The 17632-nt window shown below is 35.2% G+C and overlaps 1 protein-coding gene across 2 annotated transcripts in view; it reads left to right on the top strand.

Annotated features, from left to right (window-relative positions):
- Positions 1-17632, top strand: part of Hapln1 (hyaluronan and proteoglycan link protein 1) — a 77831-nt gene that overhangs the window by 1408 nt on the left and 58791 nt on the right. The gene's annotated exons all lie outside the window — the stretch shown is intronic.

The raw sequence follows: 17632 nt of genomic DNA, 5'->3' as shown, positions 1-17632 counted from the left end.
TAAAATTGTGTTTCAGCTGGGTGAATGAGTTATATATATGTTTTTTCTTTGTGGTGACCTCTCCATTAAATTGGAACTAGCTTACAAATAGAAAAACTAGATAAGAAGTCATTTCACTTAGAGCCAGTTAAATGATCAGCAGAAAACCAACACCTCAGGAGACCACTGGTCCACAGAAGGAATGTACCCAAGAGACCAGTATTAAAAACAGGAGTGCCTAGTAGGCCCTGGCTTTCAAAAAGAAACAAGACAGGGGGAAACATCATGTTCTTATAAGTGAGCCATTTATTTTCAACAAGGCTGGTCTCTCAGAGGAATGACTGACACTATAATTTAGAAGTACTGAAGTAACTTTCACAGAGAAGAATCAATTTGTTATATCCCTAGTGGTTTCACTCATTTTCCTTCCTGTGGGAGCAAGTAACACATCCAGGATAAATACATTTAGAGTAAGTAGAAAGATACTTTATGAGTAGGCGGTCTACTAAACAATCCTGCCTTTCAACATCTGAAGTGTGGAATAGTGGCCATTTTTGAGCAGATCAAGGTAGCACTGCACTTCATCTTTGTAAAGATGAACAAGAATCATATTCAGAAAGCGACTTCCTTCTTCAGAAAATACTGGTTTTCATTTCCTTTTGCCATACACATTTTATTTTCTAGACTACCTTTTTAAGATGAATGGTATCCCACCAATTAAAATTCCAACAAAAATGTAAGGCAGATTTGAAAATAACTTTCATACTATAGTCTTCTGTGGCTTCTAATTAATTTTCCAACATCCTGCAGTAATTATTAGTAATCGTAGTGCCTAGTCTATGTCATTTAAATGTACTCAGCCTGTCATTTAAAGCTAACAAAATGTTGTTGGGCCGAGTAGGGAGCAGTGGAGACCTGAATATACTTGGGATTTTAATCAATAGTGTTTAAGGAGGATTAAAGGAAACAGCTGGTTAAACAATATTAGGTGTAGAGAGGATGGGAAGGTATAAATTAATAATGCAGCTCTTTATTTACACTGTGAATGGGAGGGTTTGTCGTGGTTAATGTGAAGCACAGTCCCTGTTCGCCACCTAGTGGATGAGTCAAAGAAGTCTCTCTCACCAGCCAAAAATTCTGAAACTCATTTGGTTGACATTTTTGAACACTAACTCAATGCCAGATATGGGGTACGTGCTGAGAGTATAACATAAGGCAAGTGAGTATATATAATTTTAAAAATCAAGGCCTCACTTAGCAGTGTATTAAATTTCCTGTGACTGCATTCAAATCACTTTACTGTTCATTGGGTAATTTTAGTATCAACTCTCTGGCTCCCAGGAAATATAGTTTAATCACCACAACTCATTTTCTAATATAGGATTTGTGTTTTACAGAGATGTTATGAGGCAGTCAAAGAAGGTGGAGAGAGCTTGACTATCTTGAATTATTATTTCTCAAATGGAATTATTTTCTGTAAAATTTATTGTAGCTGAATTTAATTGGGTAAATAACTGCTAGCATAAGGTTAGCTTACAGATATTAATGCATTTTGTTGCATATTATTATATTATATTTATATTTATATTTTCATCAAATGGAAAAGTACAGTAGTAAAAATTGTTTTTAGATAATGAAGGATATTTTATAAATATTGTTCTTGAATATTAATAATTAGCACATAGAATAACTTCATCTGTATTTACTTCTAAACATTTTTAAAGCAAGAAACCTGTTTTCATTAAGTTGACATAACATAAAAAATCCTGGACAAGAACAACCATATGGAAAACCAGTGTTTGAAACATTAGGATATCACACAAGATTAATTCATCTGAGTATCGCACTGTTTTGAAAAACTTTTCTCTAGGAAATATATGAATTATTACTTCAATTGGGTTCTTGCAAGATGTATGACTTAATGGCAACAGTGTTCAGCATATCAGCATTAATCAAGACAAGTTGTGAAATTCAGATCAGAAGGTAAAATGCCTCAGAAGGGAAAAAAAAAAAAGATGAATTTGCTACCTGCTAAGCTTTTGAGATGCAATACACAAATTGAGTTAGGCCAGCTGTTGCGGATTAGAAGATTCCTGTTTAGGGCATTTGTCGTTTTCTGCAAGGCAGTGAGACCTACACAGTGTACAAAGGAAAGCTGCTCAATAAGTCCTCTTTCATTAATGCCACAAAATATGATCATATTGATCAGAGGTGATGACTGGAATCAACAGTGTCCCTCCTGTAAAACAAGGCACAGCATCTTAACCCAACAGGTCATTATACACCAGAAAAAAAATTGCTGTGAGTAATTCATCATTTTTAGAGTGAATCAGATACGTATTCCAGGAGAAAGCTAGTGAGAGATTGCCTGAAAGACAGAGGCCTTGGAAGTTGAAGTTTAGTCATGGATTGGAAAACTGCATTACAAGAACGTTTAATGGTTTCAGATACCTTAAGGTACTAGACAAGGATGAACTCTACAGGAAAGAATAGCCACACTTGCTGAAATGGTCAGAAGCAACCAGAGTCTGTTATACTGTGATTCTCTATGATTGGCTTTACCCACTAATGGAGACACAGAAGATGGCTGGAATTCAGATTCTTAGCTGTGTTTCTCAAAGAAAGTCAGGATATGTTTTAAATACCAAATGTTGCTGGATCATTTCGAGCATCTAGTCATTGCTTTATAGCTTAAGAGAGGTGGTACTTGGATGGAGGTATTGCTAGAAGACCAGGAAGTTATTTACAAACAAAAACAGAAACCATCAGAGTAAAACTAACTTAGAACAAGGGTTGATTATCAATCTTTTCAGTATAACAGAAATTTCCCTTCTCTCAAACCAAAATATCCAAAGAGAACTCAATTTACTTGGTTGGTTCCAATCAATTCTAATTTCTCTAAGATAAAATTGAAATTAAATAATATTTTAATTTTCACTAAGTTGTATGGACATATTGGTTCAATCCATATAATGTGACTTTTTCTCATTTTGACTCTGAAATTTGGGAGATCTTCTCAGTCAATCATTCATTTGTTCATTTATTTCATTCAACAGAATAGTATCGAGCACTGGCTCTTTGCCAGGTACTTGCTAGCAATATGTGATGGGCTATTAATATTAAGATAATTCTAAGCTTGTATCTTTAAGAATCATTTTTCCTTGTTTGTCATCTCCTAGCAGAATAAGTATTTTTACTTATTTACTTTGTTTCTTGGTTGTTGGGCCAGATAAGCCTAGGAAGTCACTCTGATGCTCCAGACCCCCAAGAAGTCTGGAGATCCAGCTTAGACAGGAAAAGTAACAATGCATTTGTATACAATTGTTCTTCATCCACTTGCAACCAAAATTGAGTCTGATCAAGAATGATTTACTGCTTAGCATTTGTACCACGGGAGGCACCACACTAGGTATTGCATAGTCATTTGTTCAAGGAGTTCACAAGCTAGTGGAGGAGACAGATGGGCACACATCATGAATTGCTAGTAAAATTTGTCAAGTAGGTGAAACTTGACTTTCTATTCTCCGGGGTCTCCTTCCTTAGCACTTATCCAAACTTTCCAACCCTTCCTACCTCATAAACCAAGAGAGACTCCTGCTCTCCACCCCTACAACACCAAGGATCTGATACTTCTCTGTTTATTGATTTTTTGATTACACTTAAGTGTGAATGAGTTCTACTCATACATTTACATTTCAAGCCTTTTATGTCTTGAAATAAACATTCTATTTTCTGTAAAAGAATTTAAAACATCTAGGGGCCTTCCCACTCTTACTTTGAAAGGTGTAATTAAGCCTAGTTTTGTCCTCCAGGGTCTTCAGTCTCTCAGTTATCCACACTCCTTATGCGAGACACAGGATTCCCTCAAGGCTTATTTTCAGGACCTCAGAGACCATGTGTCCTATTAACCACTGGCTCCTTTGATCAGAACCTGATCAACCTGCCCTTCTACCTCCCCCCTGTGACTTAACCAAACAAATCCCCCTGCTTTCACCCTCAGGATATTCAAACCGTTTCCTGTTTGAACATTCCTGGTTATTTCACCATAACCAATGCTAGAGATCTTCTCGGCCTTCATTTTGGGCTTCATTTGTGGCTCCAGGACAGGTAGAGCATCCATGGCTCCTTGAATGCCATCATTTGGGGTTCCCATGCACCCCAAATATCCAGGCCTAGTAGGAGGGAGCAGGAAGAATGCACATATTTGGTGGAAGAACTCCTCAAAGTCAGGAAGCTGGAAGAATACAGGGATATACATAGGAGAAGCACAGGAATGATTTTTCCTGTTGAAAATTTGAGTCAAGCCAACATCTTTTAAAATGTACATGCTTGGTTACCTAAGTACAATTGGTTTTAGAGAGCTTTCAGCATTGACGCTGATTATAAACCTTGGAAAACTAAATTTTCAGGGAAAAAATCCTAAAATCTCTTTGACTTTATAACAGTAATACTAATCATAATCATTCCTTCTCATTTTTTGTGTAATTAATGTGGCATAATTATCATTTTGTTTTATTAGGTATTTTAAATTAATCTACGTAAGTTTTTTTTAAAATTACATGCCATTGGATTATGCTACTTTAATTTGGTGGTCCTATAAGATGTTCTTCTGGCCCTATAATTTTAAATATGTGTTTACCACTCCTCAAATTGCTAGGACTAGTGACCTTGATTTGGAGATATGTTTTTCTTCTGTGTCTTTCCTTTAGCCTAGAGGAGAGGGATCATTAGCCTGCCTAATTCACTTAGCTGACACTTGCAGATACCTTATATTCAGTAGATGCTCTATAAATGCTTACTGTTGTTTCTGTCAGTGTCCAGTACCATGCAGAACATGGAACTTCAGGGGTTCTTGGACTTCTGTACCCAGGGTATACTTTAAATGTCTGAACACCTCTTAACCTCAGGCCATTCCCTGGCTCCCGTTCTGTTTCCTTAGCGGTCTTCTTTCTACCCATCAAGGCTGTTATTCATAAGGTGTTCTCATACTTAAAAAATGATTATAGTATTAACTTAAAAATGTAAGTAAGATTAACTGATAATTTCAAAATGTAAGAAAAGCAAGCCTAGAGGAAAGAAACCTGTTCAGAGGCATTTGCAACTGCGTGGGTATGATCTACCAAGGTTGCAGTAATTAGATGTGGAAGAGAAGAATAGGATGATGTAAATGTTTCAAGGGTGGATGATCACATGAATAGGGATGCAATTGACTAAGATTGGGAATAGAAGAACAAAAGTTTCAGGGAGGATATGATGAGTCTAGTTAATGAAGTACCCCTGGGACAGCTAAGAACCCATATGAGTTCCGTGTATATGTCTTAAATATGTGGGAGGAGTAAAGGCTAGAAATAGAGATCTGGAATCCCTTGTATTAAAACAGTAGTTAGAAATCATCTAGAAGAGAGGAATAGATCATACCAGAACAACAAAGGTAGAAACAGTTGACCAAAACCTGAAATCCAGGGAAAAATTAGTAAGACTGAGTTTTGCCATTATTTTTGTATCTTTGTTAACTCTGTTTTTGTCAATTCCAAATGTCCATTGAGTTGGGTAATAGAAATGTTGTACACATCTTTCTGTTTCACAATTCTGGTCAGTCCTCTGCATATAGAAAATGTCAGACATGTTTGTTGAATTAAATAAAATTAAAATGGCATTTCTGAGCCTTGATACTCTAATGACAGATTTTCATAATGATAACCCAGAGAAAGACCCTGGGTAGTTATTTATTCAATTTTGTCCAATACTGAGCTAACTTTAAATATATGTTACAGCATGTTGTTGTTTAAAAATCCATAATCAATGTGTGGCATAGATGGTAATTCACCAGAGTATTTGAATAACCATAACCCATGTTGTTTCGTTTAACATGTAAAGAAGCTGACCCCAGAATGAATACTAGTTCAAATCCACTTATAATTCTTTCCTTGATCTTTAAGACTTCTAAATCTTAGGTCAGATTTAGAGTCCGTAATCTTGGATTCTTTGGTCTTCTCAGCAACTTGCATTTTTTCTTTCTACTTCTCTTACTCCCCAATAGTACTATCAGATAAAATGCAATAAAATAATTTTCAATGTAAAGGTGTCTCCATATTGCATGAGACATACTTTTACTAAACAAAAATTTCTTGTTTTTCTAATGTTCAGATTTAACAAGGTGTTCTATATTTTTTTATTGGCTAAATCTGGCACACTACCTCTTGTTGAAGTTATTATAACTGGAGAATGAAGACTAAGAATTTCTCCATGAGACTTCAGAACACCTTCCTTATAAAGGCCAATGAGTGAAGTTATTAAATTTATTAATTTTTAAAATTTTTTAGTGGTGCTGGGGGTCAAATGTAGGGCCTTGTGCATGCTAAGCTGGTGGCTCATCAAAGAGCTACAACCCCTGTGCTACTAAATTTATTTTATTTGTAAGATAAATATGTTAAAATTATCTTAATACAATTATATAACTAAAATATAGTAATCAAGATGCAAATTAATAGAACATTTATAACTATGGCATTATACACATAATTATTCTGAAAATACCATAAATTTAGATTAGTGACAATGTTTTCCATTTTTTAAGTTGATGCTAGTTATAGGGCAAAATAATTATTTTTAATTGAAAGATCATAATTCAGAAAAATATATAGAGTACAAGAAGTATAAACTCTCAAATATTCTATCTGCAGAACATCTGAAAGGACCCTTTTGTTAATTATGTTAAATTGTAACTTTGCTGCCACCTTGTGATACTTTGAAGTATTACCCAATATAATAAATCCATTTTGAACATCCAGATTATCACTTGATATATGTTTTTCATATGATTAATATTTTTAATTTTATCCCCAAATGCTGTCTACTTTAATACCCAGAAGCACCATCAAGTGTGTAATGCAAACATTTTTTGAGTGAATTTGTTTACAAATTAGTAGTTTTTTCAGATAATCATTAAAATATGTTATTTACTACCATTTGTCTCAAATGGATGAATTTTGTTGTATCTGCATATCTACTTGAACTTTCAACCTGAATTTGCCATAAGCTTCATGAATGCAACATTTTGAAATTGAACTCTTCTGTGGACCAAGCCTGTTTGTGCCATCTCTCTCTATCAAGACAAGGGCAACTTTGAAGGTGAAAAGGGATACCTTATTAACTGTACCAGCAAAACAGATATAAGCAAAAACTGCCCCAAGTAAACTGTTCACTTATATATATGTTAAGAATCATCATATTCTCAATCACTAAAACTTCTCAACCAGTAGGTGGACAAACTGACTTGAAACCTAGGACTCAGACTTCCTACATTCTTCCTCGTTATTCCTTCCCTGTCATCTTCACTTCTTTCTCCCTTGTTCATCATGGTCACTGACATTCTAAATGTCCTTGTTCTTGTCTTCTGCAATGGAATCTACCAGACAAAATTCTTTTGCATGGTGAATCTGTCCATTTCCTCCACCTTCTTTCAGCCTAACATGAACTGCTAGGATAACCTCACAACACCCTGAAGAGTGGGACATCTTCATGATATCTGATGGTAACTACCCAATTTGGCATCAGCTGAATATTTAATGCTATGTGGCAGTTCTATCATATTCCTGAAAAAAATCATTGCATTTAAGACTCCCAGGAGCAAATGTCCAAATCTTCCTAATTCATACTGAAAACAGAAGTCATCTGTAAGGAACTGTTTCACTGCCATGACACCAGAACTGACTCCTGGACTGTACTCCCATATAGTCATTCTCTTTTTATTTTTGTTATAGTAATTTTTAAAAATCTCTTTAGAGTCTCAGGCAGATGTTGATTTCTAAGCTTTGGATGCCATTTATTCTAGTCTTCTCAGAGAATTTTCTATAAATTTATTTTTTGTCCTCTTGTATCTTCAATTTCTCTTACTTTTGTTATTTCTTTGTAATGGTGTTTCATCATGGTTAAATCTTTTCTTTGTTTTAAAAATATGAAACTTCCCCTAATCTCATGTGCATTTTGTCTACCAATCTTTCTTCCTTCCCACCAGAGGCAAATGTATTAATCCATTTTCTGATGCTCTAACAAAATACCTGAGTCTGGGAACCTTATAAGCAAAGAGGTTTATTTGATTCTTAGTTCTGGAGGTTCTGGTGTTGGCTTCTGTCAGTTCTGGTGAAGGCCTCATGGTGGATGGCATGGTGTGGGGGAGTGCACACAGAAAAATCCTATAGTGAGACAGGAAGCCAGAGAAGAATTCAGGGTCAAGGGTTGCTCTTTTTAACAACTTAGTCTCATGGAGAACCAGATCTGTAAGACTAGCATCAATCTCTCTCAAGGGTGATGCCTCCATGAGTTAATCATTTCCCACTAGGTCCACTCTTAAAGGTTCTACCACTTCTCAACATCCCACACTGTGGAGCAAGCTTCTGCAGATGAACACTTGGGGCCACACGGAAACCATACCACCACACTTCACTTCCTACCCATTTACTCCCATGCTGTTCTCAACTCACTTAATGCAGTTTCATCCTTGGACACTCTGTTGAAATGCTCCTCACCACTGTCACCAATGATTGTTTTCAATGTTTTCTTAGTGGCATTTAGTACTGATGACTGTGTACCTTTCACAGTAATCTCTACCCTTGGCTTTTTGACATCACATTGAGTAACCAGACTTCTTTGGTTACTCCATTTCAGACTCTTTCCTGGCTTCTAAAGAGAGATCTGCCTGTTTCTTGGCTGTCTTCTTTCTGATGACTTTTGCCCAAGATGCCTCACTTTCTACACTTTCTCCCCATGCATTAGACCAATTCCACTTATGTGTCAATGCTGTCCTAGTCTTTGTATGTGTACAGACTTATCTCCTGAGCATCCTAAATACCTCCTCTATTAGATCTCATATACATCTCCAACTCCATAATTTGCCCATGAACTCTCTCCTTTCTCGATTTTATCTTCTTTAGTAAATGGCACCATTTTGTCTCCATTCAGTTTCCAAAAGCAGAAACATGAAAGTCATCCAGTGGGTTCTATCTCATAAATAGCTCTTCAATATGACCATCCGTTTTCATCTCCATTAGAATAAATCCTGCTCCTTATCAGTATCCTCTTTCAGTTGAAATTCTGCAAACCTTACCCATTGGGTGATCTCCAGTCTTGTTCTTTTTTAGTGTATTTTATCACATCAAAATTGGAACAGTCCCAGTTCACAATAGCTAGATTGTGGAACCAACCTAGATGACCTTCAACAGATGAATGGATAAAGAAACTGTGGTATATATACACAAAGGAATATTATTCAGCCATAAAGAATAATAATATTATGGCATTTGCAAATAAATGGATGGAATTGGAGAATATCATGCTAAGTGAAATAAGCCAGTCCCCAAAAAACCAAAGGCTGAATGTTTTCCCTGATAAGTGGAGAATGGTATATAATGGGAGTGTGGGGTGGGGAGTGAGAGAAGAATGGGGGAACTTTAGATTATGCAGAAGGAAATGAGAGGGAAGGGGGTATGAAAAATGGTGGACTGAGACAGACATCCTTACCCTATGTACATGTATGATTACACGAATGGTATGAATCTACATCGTGTACAACCATAGAAACGAAATGATGTGCCCCATTTGTGTACAATGAATCAAAATGCAGTCTGTAAAAAATTAAAAGATAAATTTTTTAAAAAAGACAAAAAATTGGAGCAGTCCTTCTAAAGGGGAAAATGGACATATTTCCCCACTTTAAGCTCCTTGATGCCTTTCCATTGCTGTGGAAGTTACATTCCAAATTATTTAATGTAGTTTGCAAGGTTCTCAGTGACCTGGTTCAAGGTTGCCTTTCCAGCCTTGTCTAAAATCACATACCAGCTAATAGAATAAATGACCACAAAAGTCAAGACGATATAACAACAAAAAAGAAATAGATTCATAAGAGATCCACATATTGCCATTGGATAAAAAAGGCTTAAATGATTAATGTGTTTTAAAAATTAGATGCTTTTGGTTTTTTGTGGATGCCAATTCACAATGGTGGGCAGCTAGGGAAGAATAGAATTACTTTATATTAGGTAGAGGGAATTGAAGGGAGGGAAGGGATATAAAAGTGCTTTCTACTGTCATGTATAACTAACTTAAACAAATACATTTTTTTAAATTAGATGCTAAGCATTTTAGTCAGCTTTTTCCCTGCTGTGATTGAAAGACCCAAACAGCATAATTGTAGAGGAGGAAAATTTTATTTGAGGGCTCACATTTTCAGAGGTCTCAGTCCACAGACAGCCAGTTCCACTTCTTGGGGCTTGAGGCGAGGCAGAACATCATGGCAGAAAAGTGTGGCAGAGGGAAGCAGCTCACAGAGAGACTTCACTCTCCTAATACAAAATATAAACCCCAAAGCCACACCCCCATTGCCCCACCTCCTCCAGTTACCACTCAGTTAATCCCCATTAGGGGACTATTTCACTGATTGGGTTAAGCCTCTCACAATCATTTTTTTCTCTGAATTTTCTTGCATTGTCTCACACGTGAGCTTTTGGGGGACCAAAAGCTTGAAGAACATTAGAATGCTCAAACTGGGTAAATACCAAGCAATAAAAAACTCACACCCTGGCATGGCATAGGAAAACTGTTGACAACATCAAAGAGACAATATGAAAATCCTCCAGAAACAAAACACTCTAGACAAACCAGCAGGTAGTAAAATTAACTAGATAGAAATTTGCGGGGCTGGGGAGATAGCTCAGTCGGTAGAGTGCTTGCCTTGTAAGCACAAGGCCCTGGGTTTGATCCCCAGCACCCAAAAAAAAAAAAAAAAAAGAAAGAAAGAAATTTGCTTTACTTCCCACTTTAGAAAATGCCAAAAGTCTGTGGGTTGGAACTGGATGTGGGTGCATGCCTGTAATGTCAGCAAGTCAGGAGGCTGAGGTAGGAGAAACACAAGTTAGAGGCCAGCATTGGAAACCTAAACTCTGTCTCAAATAAAAATTAAAAAGAAAAGGCTGGACATATAGCGTGTAGCTCAGTGGTAGAGTGTCCCTGTCTTGATTACATTCTAGGTAGCTCTTAGCTGCTTGGTCTGTTTTTGTAGAGAAAGCAAAGTATTCACAGGAAAGTCTTCAAGCCTAGAGGGACATCAGTGTTCCTGCAGGCATATCCCTGAGAGTGTTGGACTGAGATGAGTTTTAGTGGTGATCCAGTGACTCAGTTTTTGCATCTGTTTGGAGAGGCCATGTAGTTCTATGGCTACCTAGATAAAATTCCTGAAGCAGCTTGGGATGTTCAGATCCATCTTTATCAATAAATCCCAAAAGAGGAAGAAAAAATAATGATCAAGAAGTGTGTGATTTCTGCAGGATATTTGATGATGTTATGCCTGTTTAAGTCACTGCCTTTCAGTAACTGAAACTTGACTTAAACCACAAAGATTCCAAGATTAAACTTTCTTGTAATACTAATCCTCTCCTTCCAAATATTCATGCAGCCCTACTTCTTTAATTCTGTTCTCATTCACTTCCCTCCAACAGGAGACCTTGCCAGTTTGTCCCTTTTGCCTGAAACAGGGCTATGCCAGGATCATTAATATAGCACTTCCCCCAGACAACCTTGCTTCTGCTTGCTGGAATTAGTTTCTCTGTTCTCTCAATATTTTTTTTGTACTACCATCACTTATCACACTTTTCTGTGTGTTGTTTTTTAATTAATTGTTGAAATTCCTTTCTTTACTAATTTATAGTGTCCTTGTTAGTAAGTTGTTTTATCCATCTTTATGTCCTTTGAAGTTCTAAGCTAAATGGTTAGATTTGGAATCAGAGTCCAAAGGGCCTAATCCATTCCAACATTCCACCCACTACAATAATCCCCTGCAATTGACAGATGTTTGTTGATCTTCTTCAACACCTATGGTAGCAGAAAGCACTAAGTATTCATAAAGCAATTAGTTTCACTTTTAGATGACTTATCAGGAAGTTCTTTCTGACACTGTGCAAAATTGGTGGCCTTAATTTCATCTAGTTGTTTTAGTTCTGCCCTGTGAAACTATATATAATAAGTCTAATATACTCTCCATGATCAGGCAGTTTATTTTTCTAAATGCAAAATATCATTTTTGCTGTAAAAATTTGTTATTTGGGATACATTGCTCCATGCTCTACAGATCATTTTATAATTTTAATATTCATAAGCAGGATTTGAGCACTGAAACTGTAAAACTAAAAGGAAAATTCTCATTTTTATTAACATGACTTGAAAGCAAACTTCTTGACTGATAGTGCTAACAGAATTATAGAAATGAATAAGATAATGTCCTTGTCACTGGAAAGGTCTCCTTTAATTCAACAAATAGCTGTTGTATCAAAGAAATGGAAAATAAATATAAATGATAAGTTGAAAACCTTTACTTTGAAAACAGAAGGCATTGATCATCTCCATTTGTTTATTGTGCCTTTATTTCATTACATAATGTTACTATTTCAAATTAATCATTCAGAGCAGAATGCAAAGAACATTGCACTATCATTCAGTATCTGCATCCTTAAACTGATAAGTCACGGAAAAATTGAAACATAGCTTAATCTAATAGTTATTACTTTGGTTAATTGCTCCAAAGTAAATCAAAATGGTTTGAAGAATTTCAGATCTACACATTAAGGGAAAAATACCAATTTGCTATAATTAGTAGAAATCAAAATATAATCTTAATTTACATTGCTATACATTATTTTCACAAATATGCTTTTCCTCTCTCTCCATCCTCTCTTGCCTCCACCAGGATGACAATATTCTTGCTAAGAATGAGAGGTGAACAGTAGGTTATCCTTGCATAATAATATTTGAATTCCGGGTAGCAGTGAATGCTGCTATATATTAGGAGCTACCACCTCAAAGTGATGAATGGGACAAGGATCCTTCAGGGATGAGACATCACAATATTTGGTATATCTTGCCTTTTACTTTTTAAAAATCTTGATGTCAATGTAGTATAGTAGTATGTAGATGTAGTTTTAAATGAAATAATTCATTTCAATCTACCAAAATGAGGCATTATCTTAAAGTAGAAACATAATTTAACTTAGGTAGGTTCCTACAATTATCAACATTTTAATTTGTAAATTAAGCCTGTTACTGCATATTAAAAACTATGCAGTAAGATTGATTTAATATTAAGTATATTAGAGATCAATTCTCTTCTTGTTTATTCATTTCAGTTATGTAGCAGAATATTTCCATGAATCACAAATCTGTATTTCAGAGTATAAATGAACAGAACAAGAAATTTTGAGTGGACAGTAAAAATATATTTCATCGTCTGTGCCCTGATACAGTTGAAAATACAGTTGAAAAGTGCCTAAGTTTATGTAAAAAGCCTCACAGAATGTTGACTGTGAAGTTTAGGTATTGACATAATTTGCATTATGTTCTGTGTGATGCTTATGAAACTTTGATTAAAGAAGATTGTTCAGAAACAGAACAACCCTCTACCCAGCCCACAGAAATTCTGATAGAAGTAAAACCTAGGCATCCTGGACCTAGATCATTTACAATCAGAGCTCTGAATTTGCCCAGGGACTCCAGAGAATTGTTGAACTTGCCATTAATCTCATTCAGTAAATTTTTCATCTCATGCATTATAATTTTCATCTCTAAATATTTTATGTGGGTCTTTTGTCAATGTCTTTTCCATGCTTCTATTTAACATATTCAGTAAATCTTCTAGGTTCTTGAACATTAGTAATGTAGAAATAATAGCATTTTAATGGTCTTATCTACTATTTCTATCATCTGTACAACCTCTGGATTAGTCTATTCATTCATTAATTTTTCTTCTCATATTTTTTGAAATTTTTTCTTGATGTTTTGCATGCCTAGTAGCTTTCTGGTTGCCATAAATTTGGAACTTTACCATATTTAATGTTGGATACTTTTTATTTCTACAAATATCACCGTGCATAGGTCAAAGGTATGGTTAAGATACTTAGGAAAAGTTTGCTTCTTTCAGGTCATTGTCTTAAAGCTATATGAGGAGGTAAGAGAGCCGCAATTGGTTTAGTATTTTTTGCCCTACCCCTAAATAAAGATTCTTCTTAAAACTACTAAACCAAAGCCCCAAGAATTATGAATTTTCCCTGGTACATGTTGGAAGCAGGTACTGTTGCCATTGTTTATGGAAAGGTTAATCCTTGAGGATGATTCTTTTCCAGACTTGGGGAGGTTTCTCACTCATGCTGATATTAATCCCCAGTTGAGTATTGCAGACCAACCTCTGCATATATCCCAAGTTCTCCCATCGTGCCATTTTCTTCTCCTTTAATCCCCATTATTCTGTGATCTCAAGCAGCCTTTGATTTCCAGACTTCCTGTCCCCATGGGCTCAACTCAAGGTGTCTGCCAGGAAGGTTGATTCACCTTCTTGCAGTTTGTGGAAACTTTCTTTAGGCAACAATCTTACAGCTTATCTCATTCATTTCATGTTAGCCAGTAAATGGATGGAGCTGGAGAATATCGTGCTGAGCAAAATAAGCAATCCCCAAAACACAAAAGCCAAATGTTTTCTCTGATATGTGGATGCTAATTCACAATGTGGTAGGGAACTAGGGAAGAATAGAGTTACTATAGATTAGGTAGAGGGGATTGAAGGGAGGGCAGTGGGTATGGGAATAGGAAGGACAGTAGAATGAATTAGACATTATTACCCTGTGTCCATGTATAACTATACAACTGGCAAGATTCTACACCATGTATAACCAGAAGAATGAGAAATTATACTCCATTATACATGATGTGTCAAAGTGCATTCTACTATCATATATAGCTAATTTAAACAAATAAAACTTTTTTAAAAAGAATTTTCTGTTTTTCTTTGCCTGATGTACAGTATCTTCAGTGCTTTTTTTCTGTATTTTGTGGCTTTTCTTTTTAGTTATTTTAGACAGTATAGTGAATCCTGCCACTCTTATTCCATCTTGATCAAAAACAGAAGTCCTGGATGATTTTGCTTCTATAGTTTTACTTTTCTTCATTTTTCTAGTTTCTCTAAAGTAGTACACACATACATATAAAACTTGTGATAATAAAATTATGTGACATCTTAATAAAATGGGCTAGATATTATTAAGGAACTATATCAGTTAATAATCATATTAACATCTGAAGATCTAATACACAGTTATACAAATACTTTTCAACTCTATTATCAACATCTATCTGTGTGCATCTGAAAAGAAATAAGAGTCATACAAGGTCATAATTTAGGAGATAAAAACAGAAAGGCCTTTTTTGAAAGGATGGAAATGTGACTTTTTAAATATATAAAACCCATATTAACATATCCTAAAATGTTACAATGTAACCTATGAAAATATCATTAACATGTCTCTAAATGTAATATCAACTCAAATGTTGCTAACTCTAGATTTTGATGTGTTCCTCAAAGCTCTTTTCATAAAGTATTTCATTCCCCATTTACAAATATTTTTCCATGACCCAACAGCTGATGAGAATTCCAGGACTTAAATGGTCCACTTTGAATAACATCTTCCACTTTCCCCCAGATCAGAAATTCATCACACTACTAAAAACCTGTTTCTACATCTGTAATTTGGGGTTTTATGATCTCCTTGGGTGGTTCTGGAGTTTCCAAAGCTTCAATTAAAAAAATAATCTATCTGAAATATATATCAGATGTTCACTTTTTTTTCACTTTGGTTGTTAAAGGGACAGAAAGAGAAGACCATGGTATTTTTAGATTGTATGATTTTCACTTCTATTATATCCAGCACAAAGAAATAGGACAGAGTATAGATGCCAGGAGTGTGTCCCATGCAGTCTTTCTATGTAAGTAAACTGGAAGGTTGCTTCCTAAATTAATTAAAACTTCTGGGTGGTCTTTAAAAAAAAATAGCTCTTTGAAGAAAACAGGGAACCAATACTACTGTAAGTGTAAAATTGGTTCTTTAGCCTTAAAGCTAAGAAATAATGAATAACAACTCAGTGATTTTTGTTCATCAGAATGCTTATCTCTGACTTTTAAGAGGGAAACTATTGATCTGAATAGAAATAATATCTGAAAAGAAATAAGAGTCATACAAGGTCATAATTTAGGAGATAAAAATAGAAAGGCCTTCTTTGAAAGGATGGAAATGTGAAATTTTATTGGTCCATCCTAACTATACAAAATAGTGGGCTTCATTGTGGCACATTTATACATGCATATGACACAATTTGATCAGTTTTACTCCCTAATAGATCTTCTTACCCTACATTCTACCCTTCCTCTCTACCCTAGTGGTATCCCCTAGGGCATTCTCTTTATTTCTTTTTATTCCCCCTAGCTTACCCCTTTGAGAAAACATGTGATACTTGTCTTTCGAGTCAATATTATTTTTCTTAACATGATGCTCTCTAATTTCATTCATTTTCCTGGATACAACATAATTTCATTTCTTCTCATGGACAAATAAAACTCCACTGTGCAATATACCATATTTATTTATCCATTCATCTTTTGACAGACAAGTAGACTGATTCAATAATGTGACTATTGTGATAACAAGGGTATGACTGTACCTAAAATGCATGTTGAATTTCATTCTTTAGACAAGTGCCAAGGAATAGAAGAACTGGATCATATGGTAGTTTAAGTTTTTTATTTTTTTGTGGAAACTTCATACTGATATCCATTGTTGCAATACCAATTTATAATTCTACTAACTTTTTATAAGAGTTCCTTTTCATTTATATCCTTACCAGCATTTACTGCTATTTGTATTCTTGATGACTACCATTCTGACTGGGGTGAGATGGAATCTCAGTGTAGTTTTAATTTTCATTTCTCTGATGACTAAATGTATTGAACATTTTTTCACACAATTGTTGGCCAGTTGTACTTCATCTTTTGAAAAGTGTTCATTTCATCTACCCATTTATTGAATGGGTTGTTTTGTTTTGTTTTGCTATGGGAGTTGAGTTTTTTAGTTCTTTTTAGCTTATGGATATTAATGTTCTTTCCAACAAGTAGATGGCACAGATTTTCTCCCATTATTCCTTTGTTGTTGTTTCCTTTGCTACATAGAAGGTTTTTGCCTTGATGCTATTCAACTTTTTTTTTAATCTTGATGCCATTCAGTTTTCTATTCTTACTATTATTTCCTGCAATGTGAGGGTCTTATTCAGGAAGTCATTGTGCCCATAAGTTGCAGTGTTTCCCTTAGGTTTTCTTGTCACAGTTGCAATCTGCCCTCGTATCTAGGTCTTTGGTTCATTTTGAATTGAATTTTGCACAGGGTAAAAGACAAGAATTTAATTATATTCTATTACATATAGATATCCAGTTTTCTAGCGCCATTTGGTTAAAAAAACTCTTTTTTCTCCAATGAATGTTTTTGACATCTTGGACAAGGATCAGTTGACTCTTGTATGGGTTTGCCTCTGTCGTCTATTCCATTGGTCAAGTCTGTTCTATGCCAGTACCATGCTATTTTTGTTCCTATAGCTCTATAGTATAATTTGAAATCAGGTATTATGATGCCCCTGGCATTGTTCTATTAACTCAGAATGGGTCAGACTATTCTGGGTCTTTTGTTTTACCATATGGATTGTAGGATTATTATTTCATGTTAAGTGAAGAATATCATTGGTAACTTAATGGGAATTGCATTGAATCTGTACATTGCTTTTAGCAGTATGGCCA

This window comes from Sciurus carolinensis, chromosome 6, assembly GCF_902686445.1.
Source record: "Sciurus carolinensis chromosome 6, mSciCar1.2, whole genome shotgun sequence".
Taxonomy (NCBI): Eukaryota; Metazoa; Chordata; class Mammalia; order Rodentia; family Sciuridae; genus Sciurus; species Sciurus carolinensis.
Note: the sequence above shows the minus strand (reverse complement) of the source record. Positions and strands in the feature narration are given on the sequence as shown.